Source organism: Triticum urartu, chromosome 5A, assembly GCF_056163025.1.
Source record: "Triticum urartu cultivar PI428250 chromosome 5A, HENAU_Tu73, whole genome shotgun sequence".
NCBI classification, from domain to species: Eukaryota; Viridiplantae; Streptophyta; class Magnoliopsida; order Poales; family Poaceae; genus Triticum; species Triticum urartu.
In genome coordinates, this window is record NC_141877.1 from 71,814,838 (window position 1) to 71,831,383 (window position 16,546).

Consider the following 16,546-nt stretch of genomic DNA (forward strand, 5'->3'; position numbering starts at 1 on the left):
CGCCCCAACTCTCCCTAGCCGCGTGACTAACGAGCTCCGAGCTAAAACACATCGCAAATGTCAAAAATATGATGACAGGCTTAATATATATCACGCACGTGCGTTCTGTTCCTCACGTACGTACAAAAATAATTAAAAAGGGAATGCAACACGAGGACTTCCCAGGAGGTCACCCATCCTAGTACTACTCTCGCCCAAGCACGCTTAACTTCGGAGTTCTGATGGGATCCGGTGCTTTAGTGCTGGTATGATCGCATCCGACATGTTACCCCCGGCTTCATCCCTTATGCTTCCCACTCCCACGTCCGCTACAAAGACGGCTATACATTCTTACTACCATTACAACCGTCGCCTACTAATGGATAATGCCCTATACTACTTACTCTCTCGCTCAACTACGAAGACGAGTTACCACGATTTCCACCCCTCCCTCTATACCGCAGCAACACGTATTTTACACCCCTTTCACAACGCGCTTTTCGCGCCCCAACTCTCCCTAGCCGCGTGACTAACGAGCTCCGAGCTAAAACATATCGCAAATGTCAAAAATATGATGACAGGCTTAATATATATCACGCACGTGCGTTCTGTTCCTCACGTACGTACAAAAATAATTAAAAAGGGAATGTAACACGAGGACTTCCCAGGAGGTCACCCATCCTAGTACTACTCTCGCCCAAGCACGCTTAACTTCGGAGTTCTGATGGGATCCGGTGCTTTAGTGCTGCTATGATCGCATCCGACATGTTACCCCCGGCTTCATCCCTTATGCTTCCCACTCCCACGTCCGCTACAAAGACGGCTATACATTCTTACTACCATTACAACCGTCGCCTACTAATGGATAATGCCCTATACTACTTACTCTCTCGCTCAACTACGAAGACGAGTTTACCACGATTTCCACCCCTCCCTCTATACCGCAGCAACACGTATTTTACACCCCTTTCACAACGCGCTTTTCGCGCCCCAACTCTCCCTAGCCGCGTGACTAACGAGCTCCGAGCTAAAACATATCGCAAATGTCAAAAATATGATGACAGGCTTAATATATATCACGCACGTGCGTTCTGTTCCTCACGTACGTACAAAAATAATTAAAAAGGGAATGCAACACGAGGACTTCCCAGGAGGTCACCCATCCCAGTACTACTCTCGCCCAAGCACGCTTAACTTCGGAGTTCTGATGGGATCCGGTGCTTTAGTGCTGGCATGATCGCATCCGACATGTTACCCCCGGCTTCATCCCTTATGCTTCCCACTCCCACGTCCGCTACAAAGGCGGCTATACATTCTTACTACCATTACAACCGTCGCCTACTAATGGATAATGCCCTATACTACTTACTCTCTCGCTCAACTACGAAGACGAGTTTACCACGATTTCCACCCCTCCCTCTATACCGCAGCAACACGTATTTTACACCCCTTTCACAACGCGCTTTTCGCGCCCCAACTCTCCCTAGCCGCGTGACTAACGAGCTCCGAGCTAAAACATATCGCAAATGTCAAAAATATGATGACAGGCTTAATATATATCACGCACGTGCGTTCTGTTCCTCACGTACGTACAAAAATAATTAAAAAGGGAATGCAACACGAGGACTTCCCAGGAGGTCACCCATCCTAGTACTACTCTCGCCCAAGCACGCTTAACTTCGGAGTTCTGATGGGATCCGGTGCTTTAGTGCTGGTATGATCGCATCCGACATGTTACCCCCGGCTTCATCCCTTATGCTTCCCACTCCCACGTCCGCTACAAAGACGGCTATACATTCTTACTACCATTACAACCGTCGCCTACTAATGGATAATGCCCTATACTACTTACTCTCTCGCTCAACTACGAAGACGAGTTTACCACGATTTCCACCCCTCCCTCTATACCGCAGCAACACGTATTTTACACCCCTTTCACAACGCGCTTTTCGCGCCCCAACTCTCCCTAGCCGCGTGACTAACGAGCTCCGAGCTAAAACACATCGCAAATGTCAAAAATATGATGACAGGCTTAATATATATCACGCACGCACGTGCGTTCTGTTCCTCACGTACGTACAAAAATAATTAAAAAGGGAATGCAACACGAGGACTTCCCAGGAGGTCACCCATCCTAGTACTACTCTCGCCCAAGCACGCTTAACTTCGGAGTTCTGATGGGATCCGGTGCTTTAGTGCTGGTATGATCGCATCCGACATGTTACCCCCGGCTTCATCCCTTATGCTTCCCACTCCCACGTCCGCTACAAAGACGGCTATACATTCTTACTACCATTACAACCGTCGCCTACTAATGGATAATGCCCTATACTACTTACTCTCTCGCTCAACTACGAAGACGAGTTTACCACGATTTCCACCCCTCCCTCTATACCGCAGCAACACGTATTTTACACCCCTTTCACAACGCGCTTTTCGCGCCCCAACTCTCCCTAGCCGCGTGACTAACGAGCTCCGAGCTAAAACATATCGCAAATGTCAAAAATATGATGACAGGCTTAATATATATCACGCACGTGCGTTCTGTTCCTCACGTACGTACAAAAATAATTAAAAAGGGAATGCAACACGAGGACTTCCCAGGAGGTCACCCATCCTAGTACTACTCTCGCCCAAGCACGCTTAACTTCGGAGTTCTGATGGGATCCGGTGCTTTAGTGCTGGTATGATCGCATCCGACATGTTACCCCCGGCTTCATCCCTTATGCTTCCCACTCCCACGTCCGCTACAAAGACGGCTATACATTCTTACTACCATTACAACCGTCGCCTACTAATGGATAATGCCCTATACTACTTACTCTCTCGCTCAACTACGAAGACGAGTTTACCACGATTTCCACCCCTCCCTCTATACCGCAGCAACACGTATTTTACACCCCTTTCACAACGCGCTTTTCGCGCCCCAACTCTCCCTAGCCGCGTGACTAACGAGCTCCGAGCTAAAACACATCGCAAATGTCAAAAATATGATGACAGGCTTAATATATATCACGCACGTGCGTTCTGTTCCTCACGTACGTACAAAAATAATTAAAAAGGGAATGCAACACGAGGACTTCCCAGGAGGTCACCCATCCTAGTACTACTCTCGCCCAAGCACGCTTAACTTCGGAGTTCTGATGGGATCCGGTGCTTTAGTGCTGGTATGATCGCATCCGACATGTTACCCCCGGCTTCATCCCTTATGCTTCCCACTCCCACGTCCGCTACAAAGACGGCTATACATTCTTACTACCATTACAACCGTCGCCTACTAATGGATAATGCCCTATACTACTTACTCTCTCGCTCAACTACGAAGACGAGTTTACCACGATTTCCACCCCTCCCTCTATACCGCAGCAACACGTATTTTACACCCCTTTCACAACGCGCTTTTCGCGCCCCAACTCTCCCTAGCCGCGTGACTAACGAGCTCCGAGCTAAAACACATCGCAAATGTCAAAAATATGATGACAGGCTTAATATATATCACGCACGTGCGTTCTGTTCCTCGCGTACGTACAAAAATAATTAAAAAGGGAATGCAACACGAGGACTTCCCAGGAGGTCACCCATCCTAGTACTACTCTCGCCCAAGCACGCTTAACTTCGGAGTTCTGATGGGATCCGGTGCTTTAGTGCTGGTATGATCGCATCCGACATGTTACCCCCGGCTTCATCCCTTATGCTTCCCACTCCCACGTCCGCTACAAAGACGGCTATACATTCTTACTACCATTACAACCGTCGCCTACTAATGGATAATGCCCTATACTACTTACTCTCTCGCTCAACTACGAAGACGAGTTTACCACGATTTCCACCCCTCCCTCTATACCGCAGCAACACGTATTTTACACCCCTTTCACAACGCGCTTTTCGCGCCCCAACTCTCCCTAGCCGCGTGACTAACGAGCTCCGAGCTAAAACATATCGCAAATGTCAAAAATATGATGACAGGCTTAATATATATCACGCACGTGCGTTCTGTTCCTCACGTACGTACAAAAATAATTAAAAAGGGAATGCAACACGAGGACTTCCCAGGAGGTCACCCATCCTAGTACTACTCTCGCCCAAGCACGCTTAACTTCGGAGTTCTGATGGGATCCGGTGCTTTAGTGCTGGTATGATCGCATCCGACATGTTACCCCCGGCTTCATCCCTTATGCTTCCCACTCCCACGTCCGCTACAAAGACGGCTATACATTCTTACTACCATTACAACCGTCGCCTACTAATGGATAATGCCCTATACTACTTACTCTCTCGCTCAACTACGAAGACGAGTTTACCACGATTTCCACCCCTCCCTCTATACCGCAGCAACACGTATTTTACACCCCTTTCACAACGCGCTTTTCGCGCCCCAACTCTCCCTAGCCGCGTGACTAACGAGCTCCGAGCTAAAACACATCGCAAATGTCAAAAATATGATGACAGGCTTAATATATATCACGCACGTGCGTTCTGTTCCTCACGTACGTACAAAAATAATTAAAAAGGGAATGCAACACGAGGACTTCCCAGGAGGTCACCCATCCTAATACTACTCTCGCCCAAGCACGCTTAACTTCGGAGTTCTGATGGGATCCGGTGCTTTAGTGCTGGTATGATCGCATCCGACATGTTACCCCCGGCTTCATCCCTTATGCTTCCCACTCCCACGTCCGCTACAAAGGCGGCTATACATTCTTACTACCATTACAACCGTCGCCTACTAATGGATAATGCCCTATACTACTTACTCTCTCGCTCAACTACGAAGACGAGTTTACCACGATTTCCACCCCTCCCTCTATACCGCAGCAACACGTATTTTACACCCCTTTCACAACGCGCTTTTCGCGCCCCAACTCTCCCTAGCCGCGTGACTAACGAGCTCCGAGCTAAAACACATCGCAAATGTCAAAAATATGATGACAGGCTTAATATATATCACGCACGCACGTGCGTTCTGTTCCTCACGTACGTACAAAAATAATTAAAAAGGGAATGCAACACGAGGACTTCCCAGGAGGTCACCCATCCTAGTACTACTCTCGCCCAAGCACGCTTAACTTCGGAGTTCTGATGGGATCCGGTGCTTTAGTGCTGGTATGATCGCATCCGACATGTTACCCCCGGCTTCATCCCTTATGCTTCCCACTCCCACGTCCGCTACAAAGACGGCTATACATTCTTACTACCATTACAACCGTCGCCTACTAATGGATAATGCCCTATACTACTTACTCTCTCGCTCAACTACGAAGACGAGTTTACCACGATTTCCACCCCTCCCTCTATACCGCAGCAACACGTATTTTACACCCCTTTCACAACGCGCTTTTCGCGCCCCAACTCTCCCTAGCCGCGTGACTAACGAGCTCCGAGCTAAAACACATCGCAAATGTCAAAAATATGATGACAGGCTTAATATATATCACGCACGTGCGTTCTGTTCCTCACGTACGTACAAAAATAATTAAAAAGGGAATGCAACACGAGGACTTCCCAGGAGGTCACCCATCCTAGTACTACTCTCGCCCAAGCACGCTTAACTTCGGAGTTCTGATGGGATCCGGTGCTTTAGTGCTGGTATGATCGCATCCGACATGTTACCCCCGGCTTCATCCCTTATGCTTCCCACTCCCACGTCCGCTACAAAGACGGCTATACATTCTTACTACCATTACAACCGTCGCCTACTAATGGATAATGCCCTATACTACTTACTCTCTCGCTCAACTACGAAGACGAGTTTACCACGATTTCCACCCCTCCCTCTATACCGCAGCAACACGTATTTTACACCCCTTTCACAACGCGCTTTTCGCGCCCCAACTCTCCCTAGCCGCGTGACTAACGAGCTCCGAGCTAAAACATATCGCAAATGTCAAAAATATGATGACAGGCTTAATATATATCACGCACGTGCGTTCTGTTCCTCACGTACGTACAAAAATAATTAAAAAGGGAATGCAACACGAGGACTTCCCAGGAGGTCACCCATCCTAGTACTACTCTCGCCAAGCACGCTTAACTTCGGAGTTCTGATGGGATCCGGTGCTTTAGTGCTGGTATGATCGCATCCGACATGTTATCCCCGGCTTCATCCCTTATGCTTCCCACTCCCACGTCCGCTACAAAGACGGCTATACATTCTTACTACCATTACAACCGTCGCCTACTAATGGATAATGCCCTATACTACTTACTCTCTCGCTCAACTACGAAGACAAGTTTACCACGATTTCCACCCCTCCCTCTATACCGCAGCAACACGTATTTTACACCCCTTTCACAACGCGCTTTTCGCGCCCCAACTCTCCCTAGCCGCGTGACTAACGAGCTCCGAGCTAAAACACATCGCAAATGTCAAAAATATGATGACAGGCTTAATATATATCACGCACGTGCGTTCTGTTCCTCACGTACGTACAAAAATAATTAAAAAGGGAATGCAACACGAGGACTTCCCAGGAGGTCACCCATCCTAGTACTACTCTCGCCCAAGCACGCTTAACTTCGGAGTTCTGATGGGATCCGGTGCTTTAGTGCTGGTATGATCGCATCCGACATGTTACCCCCGGCTTCATCCCTTATGCTTCCCACTCCCACGTCCGCTACAAAGACGGCTATACATTCTTACTACCATTACAACCGTCGCCTACTAATGGATAATGCCCTATACTACTTACTCTCTCGCTCAACTACGAAGACGAGTTTACCACGATTTCCACCCCTCCCTCTATACCGCAGCAACACGTATTTTACACCCCTTTCACAACGCGCTTTTCGCGCCCCAACTCTCCCTAGCCGCGTGACTAACGAGCTCCGAGCTAAAACATATCGCAAATGTCAAAAATATGATGACAGGCTTAATATATATCACGCATGTGCGTTCTGTTCCTCACGTACGTACAAAAATAATTAAAAAGGGAATGCAACACGAGGACTTCCCAGGAGGTCACCCATCCTAGTACTACTCTCGCTCAAGCACGCTTAACTTCGGAGTTCTGATGGGATCCGGTGCTTTAGTGCTGGTATGATCGCATCCGACATGTTACCCCCGGCTTCATCCCTTATGCTTCCCACTTCCACGTCCGCTACAAAGACGGCTATACATTCTTACTACCATTACAACCGTCGCCTACTAATGGATAATGCCCTATACTACTTACTCTCTCGCTCAACTACGAAGACGAGTTTACCACGATTTCCACCCCTCCCTCTATACCGCAGCAACACGTATTTTACACCCCTTTCACAACGCGCTTTTCGCGCCCCAACTCTCCCTAGCCGCGTGACTAACGAGCTCCGAGCTAAAACATATCGCAAATGTCAAAAATATGATGACAGGCTTAATATATATCACGCACGTGCGTTCTGTTCCTCACGTACGTACAAAAATAATTAAAAAGGGAATGCAACACGAGGACTTCCCAGGAGGTCACCCATCCTAGTACTACTCTCGCCCAAGCACGCTTAACTTCGGAGTTCTGATGGGATCCGGTGCTTTAGTGCTGGTATGATCGCATCCGACATGTTACCCCCGGCTTCATCCCTTATGCTTCCCACTCCCACGTCCGCTACAAAGACGGCTATACATTCTTACTACCATTACAACCGTCGCCTACTAATGGATAATGCCCTATACTACTTACTCTCTCGCTCAACTACGAAGACGAGTTTACCACCATTTCCACCCCTCCCTCTATACCGCAGCACACCCCTTTCACAACGCGCTTTTCGCGCCCCAACTCTCCCTAGCCGCGTGACTAACGAGCTCCGAGCTAAAACATATCGCAAATGGCAAAAATATGATGACAGGCTTAATATATATCACGCACGCACGTGCGTTCTGTTCCTCACGTACGTACAAAAATAATTAAAAAGGGAATGCAACACCAGGACTTCCCAGGAGGTCACCCATCCTAGTACTACTCTCGCCCAAGCACGCTTAACTTCGGAGTTCTGATGGGATCCGGTGCTTTAGTGCTGGTATGATCGCATCCGACATGTTACCCCCGGCTTCATCCCTTATGCTTCCCACTCCCACGTCCGCTACAAAGACGGCTATACATTCTTACTACCATTACAACCGTCGCCTACTAATGGATTATGCCCTATACTACTTACTCTCTCGCTCAACTACGAAGACGAGTTTACCACGATTTCCACCCCTCCCTCTATACCGCAGCAACACGTATTTTACACCCCTTTCACAACGCGCTTTTCGCGCCCCAACTCTCCCTAGCCGCGTGAGTAACGAGCTCCGAGCTAAAACATATCGCAAATGTCAAAAATATGATGACAGGCTTAATATATATCACGCACGTGCGTTCTGTTCCTCACGTACGTACAAAAATAATTAAAAAGGGAATGCAACACGAGGACTTCCCAGGAGGTCACCCATCCTAGTACTACTCTCGCCCAAGCATGCTTAACTTCGGAGTTCTGATGGGATCCGGTGCTTTAGTGCTGGTATGATCGCATCCGACATGTTACCCCCGGCTTCATCCCTTATGCTTCCCACTTCCACGTCCGCTACAAAGACGGCTATACATTCTTACTACCATTACAACCGTCGCCTACTAATGGATAATGCCCTATACTACTTACTCTCTCGCTCAACTACGAAGACGAGTTTACCACGATTTCCACCCCTCCCTCTATACCGCAGCAACACGTATTTTACACCCCTTTCACAACGCGCTTTTCGCGCCCCAACTCTCCCTAGCCGCGTGACTAACGAGCTCCGAGCTAAAACATATCGCAAATGTCAAAAATATGATGACAGGCTTAATATATATCACGCACGTGCGTTCTGTTCCTCACGTACGTACAAAAATAATTAAAAAGGGAATGCAACACGAGGACTTCCCAGGAGGTCACCCATCCTAGTACTACTCTCGCCCAAGCAAGCTTAACTTCGGAGTTCTGATGGGATCCGGTGCTTTAGTGCTGGTATGATCGCATCAGACATGTTACCCCCGGCTTCATCCCTTATGCTTCCCACTCCCACGTCCGCTACAAAGACGGCTATACATTCTTACTACCATTACAACCGTCGCCTACTAATGGATAATGCCCTATACTACTTACTCTCTCGCTCAACTACGAAGACGAGTTTACCACCATTTCCACCCCTCCCTCTATACCGCAGCACACCCCTTTCACAACGCGCTTTTCGCGCCCCAACTCTCCCTAGCCGCGTGACTAACGAGCTCCGAGCTAAAACATATCGCAAATGTCAAAAATATGATGACAGGCTTAATATATATCACGCACGCACGTGCGTTCTGTTCCTCACGTACGTACAAAAATAATTAAAAAGGGAATGCAACACCAGGACTTCCCAGGAGGTCACCCATCCTAGTACTACTCTCGCCCAAGCACGCTTAACTTCGGAGTTCTGATGGGATCCGGTGCTTTAGTGCTGGTATGATCGCATCCGACATGTTACCCCCGGCTTCATCCCTTATACTTCCCACTCCCACGTCCGCTACAAAGACGGCTATACATTCTTACTACCATTACAACCGTCGCCTACTAATGGATAATGCCCTATACTACTTACTCTCTCGCTCAACTACGAAGACGAGTTTACCACGATTTCCACCCCTCCCTCTATACCGCAGCAACACGTATTTTACACCCCTTTCACAACGCGCTTTTCGCGCCCCAACTCTCCCTAGCCGCGTGACTAACGAGCTCCGAGCTAAAACATATTGCAAATGTCAAAAATATGATGACAGGCTTAATATATATCACGCACGTGCGTTCTGTTCCTCACGTACGTACAAAAATAATTAAAAAGGGAATGCAACACGAGGACTTTCCAGGAGGTCACCCATCCTAGTACTACTCTCGCCCAAGCACGCTTAACTTCGGAGTTCTGATGGGATCCGGTGCTTTAGAGCTGGTATGATCGCATCCGACATGTTACCCCCGGCTTCATCCCTTATGCTTCCCACTCCCACGTCCGCTACAAAGACAGCTATACATTCTTACTACCATTACAACCGTCGCCTACTAATGGATAATGCCCTATACTACTTACTCTCTCGCTCAACTACGAAGACGAGTTTACCACGATTTCCACCGCTCCCTCTATACCGCAGCAACACGTATTTTACACCCCTTTCACAACGCGCTTTTCGCGCCCCAACTCTCCCTAGCCGCGTGACTAACGAGCTCCGAGCTAAAACATATCGCAAATGCCAAAAATATGATGACAGGCTTAATATATATCACGCACGTGCGTTCTGTTCCTCACGTACGTACAAAAATAATTAAAAAGGGAATGCAACACGAGGACTTCCCAGGAGGTCACCCATCCTAGTACTACTCTCGCCCAAGCACGCTTAACTTCGGAGTTCTGATGGGATCCGGTGCTTTAGTGCTGGTATGATCGCATCCAACATGTTACCCCCGGCTTCATCCCTTATGCTTCCCACTCCCACGTCCGCTGCAAAGACGGCTATACATTCTTACTACCATTACAACCGTCGCCTACTAATGGATAATGCCCTATACTACTTACTCTCTCGCTCAACTACGAAGACGAGTTTACCATGATTTCCACCCCTCCCTCTATACCGCAGCAACACGTATTTTACACCCCTTTCACAACGCGCTTTTCGCGCCCCAGCTCTCCCTAGCCGCGTGACTAACGAGCTCCGAGCTAAAACATATCGCAAATGTCAAAAATATGATGACAGGCTTAATATATATCACGCACGTGCGTTCTGTTCCTCACGTACGTACAAAAATAATTAAAAAGGGAATGCAACAAGAGGACTTCCCAGGAGGTCACCCATCCTAGTACTACTCTCGCCCAAGCACGCTTAACTTCGGAGTTCTGATGGGATCCGGTGCTTTAGTGCTGGTATGATCGCATCCGACATGTTACCCCCGGCTTCATCCCTTATGCTTCCCACTCCCACGTCCGCTACAAAGACGGCTATACATTCTTACTACCATTACAACCGTCGCCTACTAATGGATAATGCCCTATACTACTTACTCTCTCGCTCAACTACGAAGACGAGTTTACCACGATTTCCACCCCTCCCTCTATACCGCAGCAACACGTATTTTACACCCCTTTCACAACGCGCTTTTCGCGCCCCAGCTCTCCCTAGCCGCGTGACTAACGAGCTCCGAGCTAAAACATATCGCAAATGTCAAAAATATGATGACAGGCTTAATATATATCACGCACGTGCGTTCTGTTCCTCACGTACGTACAAAAATAATTAAAAAGGGAATGCAACACGAGGACTTTCCAGGAGGTCACCCATCCTAGTACTACTCTCGCCCAAGCACGCTTAACTTCGGAGTTCTGATGGGATCCGGTGCTTTAGTGCTGGTATGATCGCATCCGACATGTTACCCCCGGCTTCATCCCTTATGCTTCCCACTCCCACGTCCGCTACAAAGACGGCTATACATTCTTACTACCATTACAACCGTCGCCTACTAATGGATAATGCCCTATACTACTTACTCTCTCGCTCAACTACGAAGACGAGTTTACCACGATTTCCACCCCTCCCTCTATACCGCAGCAACACGTATTTTACACCCCTTTCACAACGCGCTTTTCGCGCCCCAGCTCTCCCTAGCCGCGTGACTAACGAGCTCCGAGCTAAAACATATCGCAAATGTCAAAAATATGATGACAGGCTTAATATATATCACGCACGTGCGTTCTGTTCCTCACGTACGTACAAAAATAATTAAAAAGGGAATGCAACACGAGGACTTCCCAGGAGGTCACCCATCCTAGTACTACTCTCGCCCAAGCACGCTTAACTTCGGAGTTCTGATGGGATCCGGTGCTTTAGTGCTGGTATGATCGCATCCGACATGTTACCCCCGGCTTCATCCCTTATGCTTCCCACTCCCACGTCCGCTACAAAGACGGCTATACATTCTTACTACCATTACAACCGTCGCCTACTAATGGATAATGCCCTATACTACTTACTCTCTCGCTCAACTACGAAGACGAGTTTACCACGATTTCCACCCCTCCCTCTATACCGCAGCAACACGTATTTTACACCCCTTTCACAACGCGCTTTTCGCGCCCCAGCTCTCCCTAGCCGCGTGACTAACGAGCTCCGAGCTAAAACATATCGCAAATGTCAAAAATATGATGACAGGCTTAATATATATCACGCACGTGCGTTCTGTTCCTCACGTACGTACAAAAATAATTAAAAAGGGAATGCAACACGAGGACTTCCCAGGAGGTCACCCATCCTAGTACTACTCTCGCCCAAGCACGCTTAACTTCGGAGTTCTGATGGGATCCGGTGCTTTAGTGCTGGTATGATCGCATCCGACATGTTACCCCCGGCTTCATCCCTTATGCTTCCCACTCCCACGTCCGCTACAAAGACAGCTATACATTCTTACTACCATTACAACCGTCGCCTACTAATGGATAATGCCCTATACTACTTACTCTCTCGCTCAACTACGAAGACGAGTTTACCACGATTTCCACCCCTCCCTCTATACCGCAGCAACACGAGGACTTCCCAGGAGGTCACCCATCCTAGTACTACTCTCGCCCAAGCACGCTTAACTTCGGAGTTCTGATGGGATCCGGTGCTTTAGTGCTGGTATGATCGCATCCGACATGTTACCCCCGGCTTCATCCCTTATGCTTCCCACTCCCACGTCCGCTGCAAAGACGGCTATACATTCTTACTACCATTACAACCGTCGCCTACTAATGGATAATGCCCTATACTACTTACTCTCTCGCTCAACTACGAAGACGAGTTTACCACGATTTCCACCCCTCCCTCTATACCGCAGCAACACGTATTTTACACCCCTTTCACAACGCGCTTTTCGCGCCCCAGCTCTCCCTAGCCGCGTGACTAACGAGCTCCGAGCTAAAACATATCGCAAATGTCAAAAATATGATGACAGGCTTAATATATATCACGCACGTGCGTTCTGTTCCTCACGTACGTACAAAAATAATTAAAAAGGGAATGCAACACGAGGACTTCCCAGGAGGTCACCCATCCTAGTACTACTCTCGCCCAAGCACGCTTAACTTCGGAGTTCTGATGGGATCCGGTGCTTTAGTGCTGGTATGATCGCATCCGACATGTTACCCCCGGCTTCATCCCTTATGCTTCCCACTCCCACGTCCGCTGCAAAGACGGCTATACATTCTTACTACCATTACAACCGTCGCCTACTAATGGATAATGCCCTATACTACTTACTCTCTCGCTCAACTACGAAGACGAGTTTACCACGATTTCCACCCCTCCCTCTATACCGCAGCAACACGTATTTTACACCCCTTTCACAACGCGCTTTTCGCGCCCCAGCTCTCCCTAGCCGCGTGACTAACGAGCTCCGAGCTAAAACATATCGCAAATGTCAAAAATATGATGACAGGCTTAATATATATCACGCACGTGCGTTCTGTTCCTCACGTACGTACAAAAATAATGAAAAAGGGAATGCAACACGAGGACTTCCCAGGAGGTCACCCATCCTAGTACTACTCTCGCCCAAGCACGCTTAACTTCGGAGTTCTGATGGGATCCGGTGCTTTAGTGCTGGTATGATCGCATCCGACATGTTACCCCCGGCTTCATCCCTTATGCTTCCCACTCCCACGTCCGCTGCAAAGACGGCTATACATTCTTACTACCATTACAACCGTCGCCTACTAATGGATAATGCCCTATACTACTTACTCTCTCGCTCAACTACGAAGACGAGTTTACCACGATTTCCACCCCTCCCTCTATACCGCAGCAACACGTATTTTACACCCCTTTCACAACGCGCTTTTCGCGCCCCAGCTCTCCCTAGCCGCGTGACTAACGAGCTCCGAGCTAAAACATATCGCAAATGTCAAAAATATGATGACAGGCTTAATATATATCACGCACGTGCGTTCTGTTCCTCACGTACGTACAAAAATAATTAAAAAGGGAATGCAACACGAGGACTTCCCAGGAGGTCACCCATCCTAGTACTACTCTCGCCCAAGCACGCTTAACTTCGGAGTTCTGATGGGATCCGGTGCTTTAGTGCTGGTATGATCGCATCCGACATGTTACCCCCGGCTTCATCCCTTATGCTTCCCACTCCCACGTCCGCTGCAAAGACGGCTATACATTCTTACTACCATTACAACCGTCGCCTACTAATGGATAATGCCCTATACTACTTACTCTCTCGCTCAACTACGAAGACGAGTTTACCACGATTTCCACCCCTCCCTCTATACCGCAGCAACACGTATTTTACACCCCTTTCACAACGCGCTTTTCGCGCCCCAGCTCTCCCTAGCCGCGTGACTAACGAGCTCCGAGCTAAAACATATCGCAAATGTCAAAAATATGATGACAGGCTTAATATATATCACGCACGTGCGTTCTGTTCCTCACGTACGTACAAAAATAATTAAAAAGGGAATGCAACACGAGGACTTCCCAGGAGGTCACCCATCCTAGTACTACTCTCGCCCAAGCACGCTTAACTTTGGAGTTCTGATGGGATCCGGTGCTTTAGTGCTGGTATGATCGCATCCGACATGTTACCCCCGGCTTCATCCCTTATGCTTCCCACTCCCACGTCCGCTGCAAAGACGGCTATACATTCTTACTACCATTACAACCGTCGCCTACTAATGGATAATGCCCTATACTACTTACTCTCTCGCTCAACTACGAAGACGAGTTTACCACGATTTCCACCCCTCCCTCTATACCGCAGCAACACGTATTTTACACCCCTTTCACAACGCGCTTTTCGCGCCCCAGCTCTCCCTAGCCGCGTGACTAACGAGCTCCGAGCTCAAACATATCACAAATGTCAAAAATATGATGACAGGCTTAATATATATCACGCACGTGCGTTCTGTTCCTCACGTACGTACAAAAATAATTAAAAAGGGAATGCAACACGAGGACTTCCCAGGAGGTCACCCATCCTAGTACTACTCTCGCCCAAGCACGCTTAACTTTGGAGTTCTGATGGGATCCGGTGCTTTAGTGCTGGTATGATCGCATCCGACATGTTACCCCCGGCTTCATCCCTTATGCTTCCCACTCCCACGTCCGCTGCAAAGACGGCTATACATTCTTACTACCATTACAACCGTCGCCTACTAATGGATAATGCCCTATACTACTTACTCTCTCGCTCAACTACGAAGACGAGTTTACCACGATTTCCACCCCTCCCTCTATACCGCAGCAACACGTATTTTACACCCCTTTCACAACGCGCTTTTCGCGCCCCAGCTCTCCCTAGCCGCGTGACTAACGAGCTCCGAGCTCAAACATATCGCAAATGTCAAAAATATGATGACAGGCTTAATATATATCACGCACGTGCGTTCTGTTCCTCACGTACGTACAAAAATAATTAAAAAGGGAATGCAACACGAGGACTTCCCAGGAGGTCACCCATCCTAGTACTACTCTCGCCCAAGCACGCTTAACTTTGGAGTTCTGATGGGATCCGGTGCTTTAGTGCTGGTATGATCGCATCCGACATGTTACCCCCGGCTTCATCCCTTATGCTTCCCACTCCCACGTCCGCTGCAAAGACGGCTATACATTCTTACTACCATTACAACCGTCGCCTACTAATGGATAATGCCCTATACTACTTACTCTCTCGCTCAACTACGAAGACGAGTTTACCACGATTTCCACCCCTCCCTCTATACCGCAGCAACACGTATTTTACACCCCTTTCACAACGCGCTTTTCGCGCCCCAGCTCTCCCTAGCCGCGTGACTAACGAGCTCCGAGCTCAAACATATCGCGAATGTCAAAAATATGATGACAGGCTTAATATATATCACGCACGTGCGTTCTGTTCCTCACGTACGTACAAAAATAATTAAAAAGGGAATGCAACACGAGGACTTCCCAGGAGGTCACCCATCCTAGTACTACTCTCGCCCAAGCACGCTTAACTTTGGAGTTCTGATGGGATCCGGTGCTTTAGTGCTGGTATGATCGCATCCGACATGTTACCCCCGTCTTCATCCCTTATGCTTCCCACTCCCACGTCCGCTGCAAAGACAGCTATACATTCTTACTACCATTACAACCGTCGCCTACTAATGGATAATGCCCTATACTACTTACTCTCTCGCTCAACTACGAAGACGAGTTTACCACGATTTCCACCCCTCCCTCTATACCGCAGCAACACGTATTTTACACCCCTTTCACAACGCGCTTTTCGCGCCCCAACTCTCCCTAGCCGCGTGACTAACGAGCTCCGAGCTAAAACATATCGCAAATGTCAAAAATATGATGACAGGCTTAATATATATCACGCACGTGCGTTCTGTTCCTCACGTACGTACAAAAATAATTAAAAAGGGAATGCAACACGAGGACTTCCCAGGAGGTCACCCATCCTAGTACTACTCTCGCCCAAGCACGCTTAACTTCGGAGTTCTGATGGGATCCGGTGCTTTAGTGCTGGTATGATCGCATCCGACATGTTACCCCCGGCTTCATCCCTTATGCTTCCCACTCCCACGTCCGCTGCAAAGACG

The 16,546-nt window shown here is 48.5% G+C and overlaps 35 non-coding genes across 35 annotated transcripts; all 35 read right to left on the reverse strand.

Annotated features, from left to right (window-relative positions):
* Positions 1 to 140: 140 nt before the first annotated feature.
* On the reverse strand, positions 141 to 259 carry LOC147968897 (5S ribosomal RNA). The gene has a single exon (XR_015607003.1). It is a non-coding gene; the product is annotated as a 5S ribosomal RNA (ribosomal RNA).
* A 363-nt stretch (positions 260 to 622) lies between these two features.
* On the reverse strand, positions 623 to 741 carry LOC147968898 (5S ribosomal RNA). Its single transcript, XR_015606689.1, has one exon. It is a non-coding gene; the product is annotated as a 5S ribosomal RNA (ribosomal RNA).
* Positions 742 to 1,105: 364 nt separating this feature from the next.
* Positions 1,106 to 1,224, reverse strand: LOC147968899 (5S ribosomal RNA). Its single transcript, XR_015605856.1, has one exon. It is a non-coding gene; the product is annotated as a 5S ribosomal RNA (ribosomal RNA).
* A 364-nt stretch (positions 1,225 to 1,588) lies between these two features.
* LOC147968900 (5S ribosomal RNA) lies at positions 1,589 to 1,707 on the reverse strand. Its single transcript, XR_015607004.1, has one exon. It is a non-coding gene; the product is annotated as a 5S ribosomal RNA (ribosomal RNA).
* Positions 1,708 to 2,075: 368 nt separating this feature from the next.
* Positions 2,076 to 2,194, reverse strand: LOC147968901 (5S ribosomal RNA). The gene has a single exon (XR_015607005.1). It is a non-coding gene; the product is annotated as a 5S ribosomal RNA (ribosomal RNA).
* A 364-nt stretch (positions 2,195 to 2,558) lies between these two features.
* LOC147968902 (5S ribosomal RNA) lies at positions 2,559 to 2,677 on the reverse strand. Its single transcript, XR_015607006.1, has one exon. It is a non-coding gene; the product is annotated as a 5S ribosomal RNA (ribosomal RNA).
* Positions 2,678 to 3,041: 364 nt separating this feature from the next.
* LOC147968903 (5S ribosomal RNA) lies at positions 3,042 to 3,160 on the reverse strand. Its single transcript, XR_015607007.1, has one exon. It is a non-coding gene; the product is annotated as a 5S ribosomal RNA (ribosomal RNA).
* Positions 3,161 to 3,524: 364 nt separating this feature from the next.
* On the reverse strand, positions 3,525 to 3,643 carry LOC147968904 (5S ribosomal RNA). Its single transcript, XR_015607008.1, has one exon. It is a non-coding gene; the product is annotated as a 5S ribosomal RNA (ribosomal RNA).
* Positions 3,644 to 4,007: 364 nt separating this feature from the next.
* LOC147968905 (5S ribosomal RNA) lies at positions 4,008 to 4,126 on the reverse strand. Its single transcript, XR_015607009.1, has one exon. It is a non-coding gene; the product is annotated as a 5S ribosomal RNA (ribosomal RNA).
* A 364-nt stretch (positions 4,127 to 4,490) lies between these two features.
* Positions 4,491 to 4,609, reverse strand: LOC147968906 (5S ribosomal RNA). The gene has a single exon (XR_015605973.1). It is a non-coding gene; the product is annotated as a 5S ribosomal RNA (ribosomal RNA).
* Positions 4,610 to 4,977: 368 nt separating this feature from the next.
* LOC147968907 (5S ribosomal RNA) lies at positions 4,978 to 5,096 on the reverse strand. Its single transcript, XR_015607011.1, has one exon. It is a non-coding gene; the product is annotated as a 5S ribosomal RNA (ribosomal RNA).
* A 364-nt stretch (positions 5,097 to 5,460) lies between these two features.
* LOC147968908 (5S ribosomal RNA) lies at positions 5,461 to 5,579 on the reverse strand. The gene has a single exon (XR_015607012.1). It is a non-coding gene; the product is annotated as a 5S ribosomal RNA (ribosomal RNA).
* A 364-nt stretch (positions 5,580 to 5,943) lies between these two features.
* Positions 5,944 to 6,061, reverse strand: LOC147968909 (5S ribosomal RNA). The gene has a single exon (XR_015606650.1). It is a non-coding gene; the product is annotated as a 5S ribosomal RNA (ribosomal RNA).
* Positions 6,062 to 6,425: 364 nt separating this feature from the next.
* Positions 6,426 to 6,544, reverse strand: LOC147968910 (5S ribosomal RNA). Its single transcript, XR_015607013.1, has one exon. It is a non-coding gene; the product is annotated as a 5S ribosomal RNA (ribosomal RNA).
* Positions 6,545 to 6,908: 364 nt separating this feature from the next.
* LOC147968911 (5S ribosomal RNA) lies at positions 6,909 to 7,027 on the reverse strand. The gene has a single exon (XR_015606345.1). It is a non-coding gene; the product is annotated as a 5S ribosomal RNA (ribosomal RNA).
* A 364-nt stretch (positions 7,028 to 7,391) lies between these two features.
* Positions 7,392 to 7,510, reverse strand: LOC147968912 (5S ribosomal RNA). Its single transcript, XR_015607014.1, has one exon. It is a non-coding gene; the product is annotated as a 5S ribosomal RNA (ribosomal RNA).
* A 356-nt stretch (positions 7,511 to 7,866) lies between these two features.
* On the reverse strand, positions 7,867 to 7,985 carry LOC147968913 (5S ribosomal RNA). The gene has a single exon (XR_015605979.1). It is a non-coding gene; the product is annotated as a 5S ribosomal RNA (ribosomal RNA).
* Positions 7,986 to 8,349: 364 nt separating this feature from the next.
* LOC147968914 (5S ribosomal RNA) lies at positions 8,350 to 8,468 on the reverse strand. Its single transcript, XR_015606144.1, has one exon. It is a non-coding gene; the product is annotated as a 5S ribosomal RNA (ribosomal RNA).
* Positions 8,469 to 8,832: 364 nt separating this feature from the next.
* LOC147968915 (5S ribosomal RNA) lies at positions 8,833 to 8,951 on the reverse strand. Its single transcript, XR_015606573.1, has one exon. It is a non-coding gene; the product is annotated as a 5S ribosomal RNA (ribosomal RNA).
* A 356-nt stretch (positions 8,952 to 9,307) lies between these two features.
* Positions 9,308 to 9,426, reverse strand: LOC147968916 (5S ribosomal RNA). Its single transcript, XR_015605980.1, has one exon. It is a non-coding gene; the product is annotated as a 5S ribosomal RNA (ribosomal RNA).
* A 364-nt stretch (positions 9,427 to 9,790) lies between these two features.
* Positions 9,791 to 9,909, reverse strand: LOC147968917 (5S ribosomal RNA). The gene has a single exon (XR_015606562.1). It is a non-coding gene; the product is annotated as a 5S ribosomal RNA (ribosomal RNA).
* A 364-nt stretch (positions 9,910 to 10,273) lies between these two features.
* Positions 10,274 to 10,392, reverse strand: LOC147968918 (5S ribosomal RNA). Its single transcript, XR_015607015.1, has one exon. It is a non-coding gene; the product is annotated as a 5S ribosomal RNA (ribosomal RNA).
* Positions 10,393 to 10,756: 364 nt separating this feature from the next.
* LOC147968919 (5S ribosomal RNA) lies at positions 10,757 to 10,875 on the reverse strand. The gene has a single exon (XR_015606391.1). It is a non-coding gene; the product is annotated as a 5S ribosomal RNA (ribosomal RNA).
* Positions 10,876 to 11,239: 364 nt separating this feature from the next.
* Positions 11,240 to 11,358, reverse strand: LOC147968920 (5S ribosomal RNA). The gene has a single exon (XR_015606245.1). It is a non-coding gene; the product is annotated as a 5S ribosomal RNA (ribosomal RNA).
* Positions 11,359 to 11,722: 364 nt separating this feature from the next.
* On the reverse strand, positions 11,723 to 11,841 carry LOC147968921 (5S ribosomal RNA). The gene has a single exon (XR_015607016.1). It is a non-coding gene; the product is annotated as a 5S ribosomal RNA (ribosomal RNA).
* Positions 11,842 to 12,205: 364 nt separating this feature from the next.
* Positions 12,206 to 12,324, reverse strand: LOC147968922 (5S ribosomal RNA). Its single transcript, XR_015607017.1, has one exon. It is a non-coding gene; the product is annotated as a 5S ribosomal RNA (ribosomal RNA).
* A 179-nt stretch (positions 12,325 to 12,503) lies between these two features.
* Positions 12,504 to 12,622, reverse strand: LOC147968923 (5S ribosomal RNA). Its single transcript, XR_015606736.1, has one exon. It is a non-coding gene; the product is annotated as a 5S ribosomal RNA (ribosomal RNA).
* A 364-nt stretch (positions 12,623 to 12,986) lies between these two features.
* Positions 12,987 to 13,105, reverse strand: LOC147968924 (5S ribosomal RNA). Its single transcript, XR_015607018.1, has one exon. It is a non-coding gene; the product is annotated as a 5S ribosomal RNA (ribosomal RNA).
* A 364-nt stretch (positions 13,106 to 13,469) lies between these two features.
* Positions 13,470 to 13,588, reverse strand: LOC147968925 (5S ribosomal RNA). The gene has a single exon (XR_015607019.1). It is a non-coding gene; the product is annotated as a 5S ribosomal RNA (ribosomal RNA).
* Positions 13,589 to 13,952: 364 nt separating this feature from the next.
* Positions 13,953 to 14,071, reverse strand: LOC147968926 (5S ribosomal RNA). The gene has a single exon (XR_015607020.1). It is a non-coding gene; the product is annotated as a 5S ribosomal RNA (ribosomal RNA).
* Positions 14,072 to 14,435: 364 nt separating this feature from the next.
* On the reverse strand, positions 14,436 to 14,554 carry LOC147968927 (5S ribosomal RNA). Its single transcript, XR_015606272.1, has one exon. It is a non-coding gene; the product is annotated as a 5S ribosomal RNA (ribosomal RNA).
* A 364-nt stretch (positions 14,555 to 14,918) lies between these two features.
* On the reverse strand, positions 14,919 to 15,037 carry LOC147968928 (5S ribosomal RNA). The gene has a single exon (XR_015606274.1). It is a non-coding gene; the product is annotated as a 5S ribosomal RNA (ribosomal RNA).
* A 364-nt stretch (positions 15,038 to 15,401) lies between these two features.
* On the reverse strand, positions 15,402 to 15,520 carry LOC147968929 (5S ribosomal RNA). The gene has a single exon (XR_015606275.1). It is a non-coding gene; the product is annotated as a 5S ribosomal RNA (ribosomal RNA).
* A 364-nt stretch (positions 15,521 to 15,884) lies between these two features.
* LOC147968930 (5S ribosomal RNA) lies at positions 15,885 to 16,003 on the reverse strand. The gene has a single exon (XR_015606276.1). It is a non-coding gene; the product is annotated as a 5S ribosomal RNA (ribosomal RNA).
* A 364-nt stretch (positions 16,004 to 16,367) lies between these two features.
* LOC147968931 (5S ribosomal RNA) lies at positions 16,368 to 16,486 on the reverse strand. Its single transcript, XR_015607022.1, has one exon. It is a non-coding gene; the product is annotated as a 5S ribosomal RNA (ribosomal RNA).
* Positions 16,487 to 16,546: the final 60 nt, after the last annotated feature.